Here is a 7,310-nt window from a genome sequence, read left to right as displayed (position 1 = left end):
CTTGACGGGCGGTGTAGAGCTGGAACTTAATTTTTTGGCGGGTCGGGAAAAAACGGCCACCCTCTATTACGGCGACCTTGTCAACGCTTGTGAATAATTCTCCAATCAATACCCGCAAGGCCGTCCGCGCAAGAATGTCCATCAATGGAGCTCCCCGCGTAGGTAGAATAGTCGCAGGAGGTAGTTAGATGGATGTATGGATAGATATTTAAGAGTGTAAATGGATGTATGGATAGATATTTAGGTGTGAATAAATTTTGGAACTTTGTCCCGGTAGTTGAAGAATAGTCAATTGGACGTTCAATCTTATGTGCATTCGGGTCCACCTCCGAGAACAAGAGTCTACGATTGCGCGGGAATCCCTCCCGACACTAGTTCCAGAGAATGTTTTTGACGCAACAACTCATCCAGTCAGATACTCTCTTGGTCAATCATCATGCGGCGATTTCGGTTGCCAACAACGACGGGAAGAAATGGAATTGAGATCCTGATTCTTCGTCCGCTCATTCTTAAATTTCCTACTGGTGGATTTTCAACGCTCATGTCATGTTGATGGCGTTAGCCAGTACCATGAGTTAATCAACCATGAGTAAATTATAGTGGCGGCATACTAGGCGGACTCACTTGTCTATTAAACACAGTTGATCAATTTTTTGCTATTGGCGCAGTCGTCCCGTACGGAAATTTCGCTGGGAAATTCCAGACTGTACCGTGAGATCATGACGACACGTTTCGCCCTTGCGAAGAAGAAAGGAGTGAGAGATGCGCTACAAGGTCTGCAATGCTTGAAGAGCTCGACAAGGTGACAAGGATCGAGCAAGTGGTGGCTCTACACATGAAGTTAAGCAGCGCAAGCAGCTACAAGAGGTCGACGAAGAAATCATCCAATCTTCCACAGACATTTCTACGGACCTTGTACAAGCAGAAACATTTGATAGGAGCTGTCTCAAAGCATGCGAAAAGCTTTACAGGTTAATTCCCCAAACTCACGCTTTGATGCAAGCAGATAAACCTTGGAGCTAGGACCTCTTAGTGGAGGTGGTGGTGATCACGCCGATCAATCAACTTCATCAGCTAATCGTGTTCTGAAGAAGCCAATCCTGGAAGAATTCGACGGGAAAAATGCCAACTGGGAGTTTTGGAGATCAGTGTTTGAGACAAGCGTGCATGAGCATTGCTCCCTCATGAGGCTCAAATAAATTACACTATCCATATTCTCTTGACGGAATGAATCAATTACGACTATATCAACCAGTCGCGGATCGAGCGCCCCCAGATCGAGTCTTGATCCAGCGAGCATCTCCCCGGATACGGGTCGTTTGGTCTTGCCGGTAGTCAGATTCAAGCCGACAATGCTCAAAACTATAAGGATAGAATCAGGGTATTCGCCTGATCGCACTTTGAACTGCGAGGTTCCGCATAATCTGGGCAAGGGTATACCAGAACGGATAGAATTTCTTGCCGAAGTCGCGGCAAACAGCATTCCATAAAATGTTACTCTCTCATCTCCGCGTCTGGAATGTTTTACGACCAACCGACTGTCCGCTCCGCAGCTAGACCAATTTCGATTTTCAAGCGATCTAATTCGGCATGTGCCTTGGTGGGGCACCAGTGAAACACCCCTACCTTAACCATTCAGAGAAAGGGCGAGAGGCTCTCTCTCGCATTCCGAACCCGAACTCCGCTCCGGAACCCTCTCGCGCATCAGAATTTAAACACCCGCTCGATGATGCAGACTTCATTCGTTGTCTCGGTGCCCAAGACTTGAGATCGTCCGCTGCAAGTAAACTCCGAAGTTCATCCTACAGTCGGTGGACTACACGAGGATTTCCAAAGTTCCTCCACTTCCGCACTTCATTGGCAAATGGCGATTTCTGAACACATTGCGCTAGAGCAAAGTCGAGCTCCCGGTGCGAACGGAGCTCAGGATCTGCGAAGGAAACTTCGCGATACAGTCGACAGCTTCGTGAGCAGCTGCGGAGAAACACTTGCGGAGACCGGAATGCCACTGGACGACGATTCCATCCAGGTAGCTTTGGGTTACCTTGCTCTGCACGCGGTGACGATCGACATCGAGTGGCTCCCTAAGGAATACGTTCCTGAATATCTACGGAGGCATACGCCTCCCTCATTTCGAAGTGTGCGGCTCCCGATATAGTCGTCGCAAGGGTGAGTCAGATGCCGAGTACCTGGTCTCCTTGCAACGAAACTGCGAATGTCTGTTCGGATTGATGGACGCTGCAGGGGAGGCTGTCCCGCGTTATTGGTTCATCGCCAAGGTCCAGGTAGGATGCCAATATGTGCATTACTTCCTTGACCTTTCGGAAGAGAACAGAGGACGCGTCTATTCCTCGGACGCATATGGTGTGAACAGGCTATATGCTGACAGCTTCCTAGCTTTCCTCACGAGGTTCTCTAAAGACTTCAACCAATTCCATCGCTGCCACGCGAAAGCAATGGAAGAAAAACAGGTTCCGACCCCGAGCGTGCCGAAGAGAATCATCGTCGAAGATGAAACACCCAGTGCTCCCGTGGCGGATCCGACGGAACCTTCGGATCAGGGTCTCGTGAAGGTTCCGCGTATAGTCTTCAAGGAGATTGTGACTCCGGAATTCGAAGAGTTCTTGCGAGAACTAGAAGAGTGCGACAATCCTTCCCTGGATGGATTGTTAGCCTCAGATGATGAGGACGATTGGAACCCAGATGAGGAATAGATCGGTACGGCTCCTCACCGGAGCATGTTTCATTCACCGATCTCCGAGTCAACCCGAAACCAATAAATCTAGTCAGTCAAAGAAAAGAACTCGATCTAAAATCATTTGGGGCTATATGCCACTGAGCAAGGTGGATACTGATGCACGCATCGAGCATGTCTAGGTGAATCCACTGCTTCATGTGCGGGAGCGACGTCATGGGGGGCCATTGTCATTTCGACTCGCTCTCGTTTCGAGGGTTCGCGGCGCCCATCTTCCAGTATCCTCCTTGTTTTTTCCCACAAGTTGAATTCGCTCAAACCACTCTCGATAAAAATCGGCCGTCCCTCTCATGAATGTAGAATACTCCTCCCAAGTCGCACCCCTCGTCCCTGTGGCCCTTGTCCAACGCATTCGAGCGTCCAGGCTTGCAGTGCTCCCGCCACGGTCGGCACCCGTGACCGACACTTTGCAGAGAAAACCGATGAGCTTATGGTTCAAGCCTAATTAAGAAACTTCAGCGTCATTGTCGTCATCAACTCCTGATATCAAGTACCTAATCTAATTCTCCATGAACGAAAGCAGAGTAAAGTCATCAAATTCATAAGCATAGGATCCTAGAAGTAGCATCTCAATGTAGTCGACGTTCGGATTGATTGGAAGTCGAATATTAATTTTTTCATCGCCTCACATCAGCGAATGCACTATCGTATATCTAGACTAGAACCCGGACGACCATAGATTTCCTCGGCTTTCGAACTAAGCATAATGTATTCGGAATATTCAATAAATTAGGTTCTGTCAGCAGCAAGAATGTGACTTCAATTACTCAACAGCGATGTTCCACGGATCCAAGCGGTGCTCAGTATTATAATAATTAGAGCGTAGAGCTACGCTTTAAGACCCCGGTAGAAATCCTCTGAAACGAAGCATTTCATGTGGAAAGTTGTCATGGTCAAATATAAAGGACTGCTCGTGAGGCATCGTCAGAAGGTCATCCCGAACTCGAAAAGCCTTTCTTCAGGTTGGAATAGGCCATAATATAGGCACGGGTCCAAAATACTCGAGAACCACGCATCCTGGCACAAATTTTATGATGGCGGCTTCGGCACTTTCGACCGGCTAGACGATAGCGGCTCGATTCCGTCAGCTACTTACGGAAAAAGGGGCGGTCTCACTCTTCGAAATCCAATCGTGCCTTCATAGACACAGTTATCTCATCATTTCATGGTAAAAACGATTTATGCTGTGCGCAGATAAAGCAGTCAACGAAGCTCATAGTATGATGATTTTCTCGCCTAATAATATCACCTCATGTAACTACCTCAAGCGTACCAATTGCCTCCCCAGAAACCCTTGAACGGAGTATTCCAATCATAAAATCGAAGTGAGAGGCCAGTGCAGTGAGCTGATGTCGATCATCCGGAAACCCTACTCCATCTCTGGGAGATAGGAGAGAGCACGGCAGTCAGAAAGAGTCTCCTGATCTCATCCCGGGATTACGTCGACTGAAATTATGATGGCAATGGTGAACCCCTACCCTACGATACATTCCATATGTACTTCAGTCTACGTACCCCAGTTCCGCCAACCTTCTGGTTGCTACGTTTTGTGGAACAAATATTCGGACCCGTGAGGCATTTGGAGGAGGAAGCCGATTGGGAAAAAGCGTAGTTCTACGCTCATTAGAGACTCAGTCAGTGGCCTGCGCTTCTTTTTTTAGAGGAGGGATTTTCGACCTTTCCATCTTGACTTGATGAGGAAATTTTAGCAAAGTTCGCGGGAGAAACGAGGCTATTGTATGCCATGGAGAAACAAGTTGTCTATGTCCTGTATGTAGGTCTATGTCTATTTCTCAGAGAGATTCATAATCATGGAAACATCGCTCAATTCCTCACCGTTCTGTATCAATCGTGTCTCTTTTCTCTCGGTTCTCCGGTCTGTTGGCCGAAAATATCGACTTTTAGGCGGCAAATGTATTTCACAACATGGTTGACTGATTGAGCGGCAAAACGGACATTTTCCTGATGCTCGCGAAAAGCGGACAAGACGTTAAGAGCTCCGACTATACTCAGATTTAGGAATAGAATTATGCGATTGGCGATGTAGATCTAGTGCTCAGCAATGGATAATTCTGCACGACGAAGCCGAATGATTATCGCAGGATTCCTGGTGACATGACTCGACCGGCGCCGATTGCGACCCGTACGAGAGAGGAAGACTTGCTCCGATGAGAGAATAGCTACCGTCTTTGTAGAACAGATCCGCTTAAGTCTGGGAGCCCGAAGTCAGACTGGGTAGAATGCCGCGAATATACTAGTATATGGGCACGGGCATGCCAATGTCGACTTCAGGGCACTCCGTTGTGGCGCCCTCATATTGCGGGATCTTCCGAACCTTCTTTAGAAGGCCAGGCAAAGAGCTTCAAGATGGAACTCCATTGACTTGAATAGCACATCAGAAGGCAATCAGAAAAGGCCCCGAAATCGTTCATTAGAATCCTACTCACGGTATCCCAGCGATTATCCTGCGACGTTCACCCCGCCTTCCGCGAAGTAGTCGCTACCGATCATGGTCACAAGTCGTGGAAAGGAGTCAAAGCTCTCCTGAATGAGCTTGAATTCGGCTGAGTACTCGATCCGATCTTTTTTCGAAATTCGTTAGTTGTCCGATTGTCCGTCATAATCCGGGTTCTTAGAAGCTATCCCCCCCCATGCCATTCGGCCGACAGCGGGCGACCCCGCATTCAAAGCGAAGAAGAGCCCCAACCCCAGAGAATTTGAATCATCCAAGCTATTGATGGGGCGCCCGAGAATGATTGGTGAGGTCGCACTCAATCGTACCCTCGCACTCTCCCAATATGTGCGTGAGATCATTTAAAAAGTCAGAAAAGTAGGATGATGACAGTCAGTCCGTGGCAGAGTTCATGCTGTGAGCTCGGTGCGAAGGTTTTCTGTGGCAGAAGTTTTACACTACTCGAGTTTTGACGTCTTGAGCCATGTTCCGAAAAGTTATCGATTTGAGCGCGACGCTCTATCCGCGATTGGATGGGGTTGTTTTCTCCTACGGAACCTCCGGGGTCCGGACCAGGTCTGACGTCCTGAAGACTGCTATGTTCCGTTTAGGAGTTGTCGCCGCGTTGAGATCCCGGGCATTGCGCGGAGCTACAGTCGGGATTATGGTAACGGCCTCGCACAACCCGGAGTGCGACAACGGGGCCAAGCTCGTGGATCCTCATGGTGAAATGATGGAACTGAGCTGGGAACGCTGCGTCACCGCGGTGTTAAATGCAGACGATGATCAACTGGAGGGCCAGTTGACCAAGATCGTTTCGGATTTCTCGATTCCGACTGATGCGCCGAGTAACTTGATAATTGGATACGACACGCGAGCCAGCTCGGTGTCCCTGCACGACGCGGCGTTCGAAGGAGCATCGAGTCTGGGTTGTGCGGTCAAAGATCTCGGGCTCGTGACAACACCGCAATTGCATTTCGTTGTGAGGTGCACGAATGATCCAAAATACGGTGAGCCATCCGTGCACGGGTACTACGATAAACTGACCTCGGCCTTCATCCGACTCGCTTCAAAAACCAAACAACCCTTGCGTTACACTCCTGCTCTGACAATTGATGCGGCTAACGGGGTTGGAGCTCGAGCGGTCCACCTGATGAGTGAACAACTGAAGAATATCTTAGAGATCACCGTTGTGAACGACGGAAATGGTCCGCTGAATGATCAATGTGGCGCTGACTATGTCAAGATCTCGCAGAGGGGCTCCGGTCGGGCTCTCATTGAAAACTTTCGCCCGATATGCGTCTCTGGACGGTGATGCGGATCGTATAGTGTATTTCTTCCAAGATGCGGACGGCAAGTTCAGGCTTCTGACGGTGATCGAATGCCCCTCCTAGGAGCTACATCAGAAACTCTTCGGGGAGGCGGGACTGAGCGATGTCGGAATAGCTTTAGTGCAGACTGCTTACGCCAATGGGAGCTCTACCAAGTACATCTCGGAGAAACTCGGAATAGATGCATTGTGCGTTCCAACGGGCGTGAAGCACCTCCACCATGAAGCTCAGAAAGCCGACGTCGGTATATACTTCGAGGCAAACGGGCACGGAACGATCTGCTTCAGCGACACGATCAAAAATCGTGTGTCTGCTTTGAGCTCTGAAGAGGCGGCTACTATAAGAGACTTCATAGACCTCACCAACGAGGCAGTGGGTGACGCTCTCTCAGATATGCTTCTCGTCGAATATGTTCTGAGAACTTCGGACACTGACGTCAGCGACTGGCTCCGTGAATACGAGGATCTGCCGTGTCGACAACTGAAGGTCGCCGTGAAGGATCGAACTGTGATCAAGACCGCGAACGCAGAGAGAACTTGCGTAGCACCGACAGGGCTACAAGAGGCAATCGACGATATAGTTTCGCGATTCCCGCAAGCTCGGTGTTTCGTGAGACCGTCCGGAACCGAGGACATTGTACGTGTTTACGCAGAAGCTCCCGGAGAAAGAGCGGGGGTGGCGAACGTGGACTTATTGGCGAATGAAGTTTCGAAGATCTTATCCAGAATGTTGGCGTGATGTGAGACCGGAACCTGAAGTTTTCCGCATCATG

The 7,310-nt window shown here is 49.3% G+C and overlaps 1 pseudogene; it reads left to right on the top strand.

The window, feature by feature from the left end:
- The first annotated feature begins 5,760 nt into the window (after positions 1-5,760).
- On the top strand, positions 5,761-7,276 carry LOC100905080 (phosphoacetylglucosamine mutase pseudogene; annotated as a pseudogene).
- The last annotated feature ends 34 nt before the right edge of the window (positions 7,277-7,310 follow it).

This window comes from Galendromus occidentalis, unplaced genomic scaffold, assembly GCF_000255335.2.
Source record: "Galendromus occidentalis unplaced genomic scaffold, Mocc_1.1 scf7180000076596, whole genome shotgun sequence".
Taxonomy (NCBI): Eukaryota; Metazoa; Arthropoda; class Arachnida; order Mesostigmata; family Phytoseiidae; genus Galendromus; species Galendromus occidentalis.
This window is presented reverse-complemented; position numbering and strand designations above follow the sequence as displayed.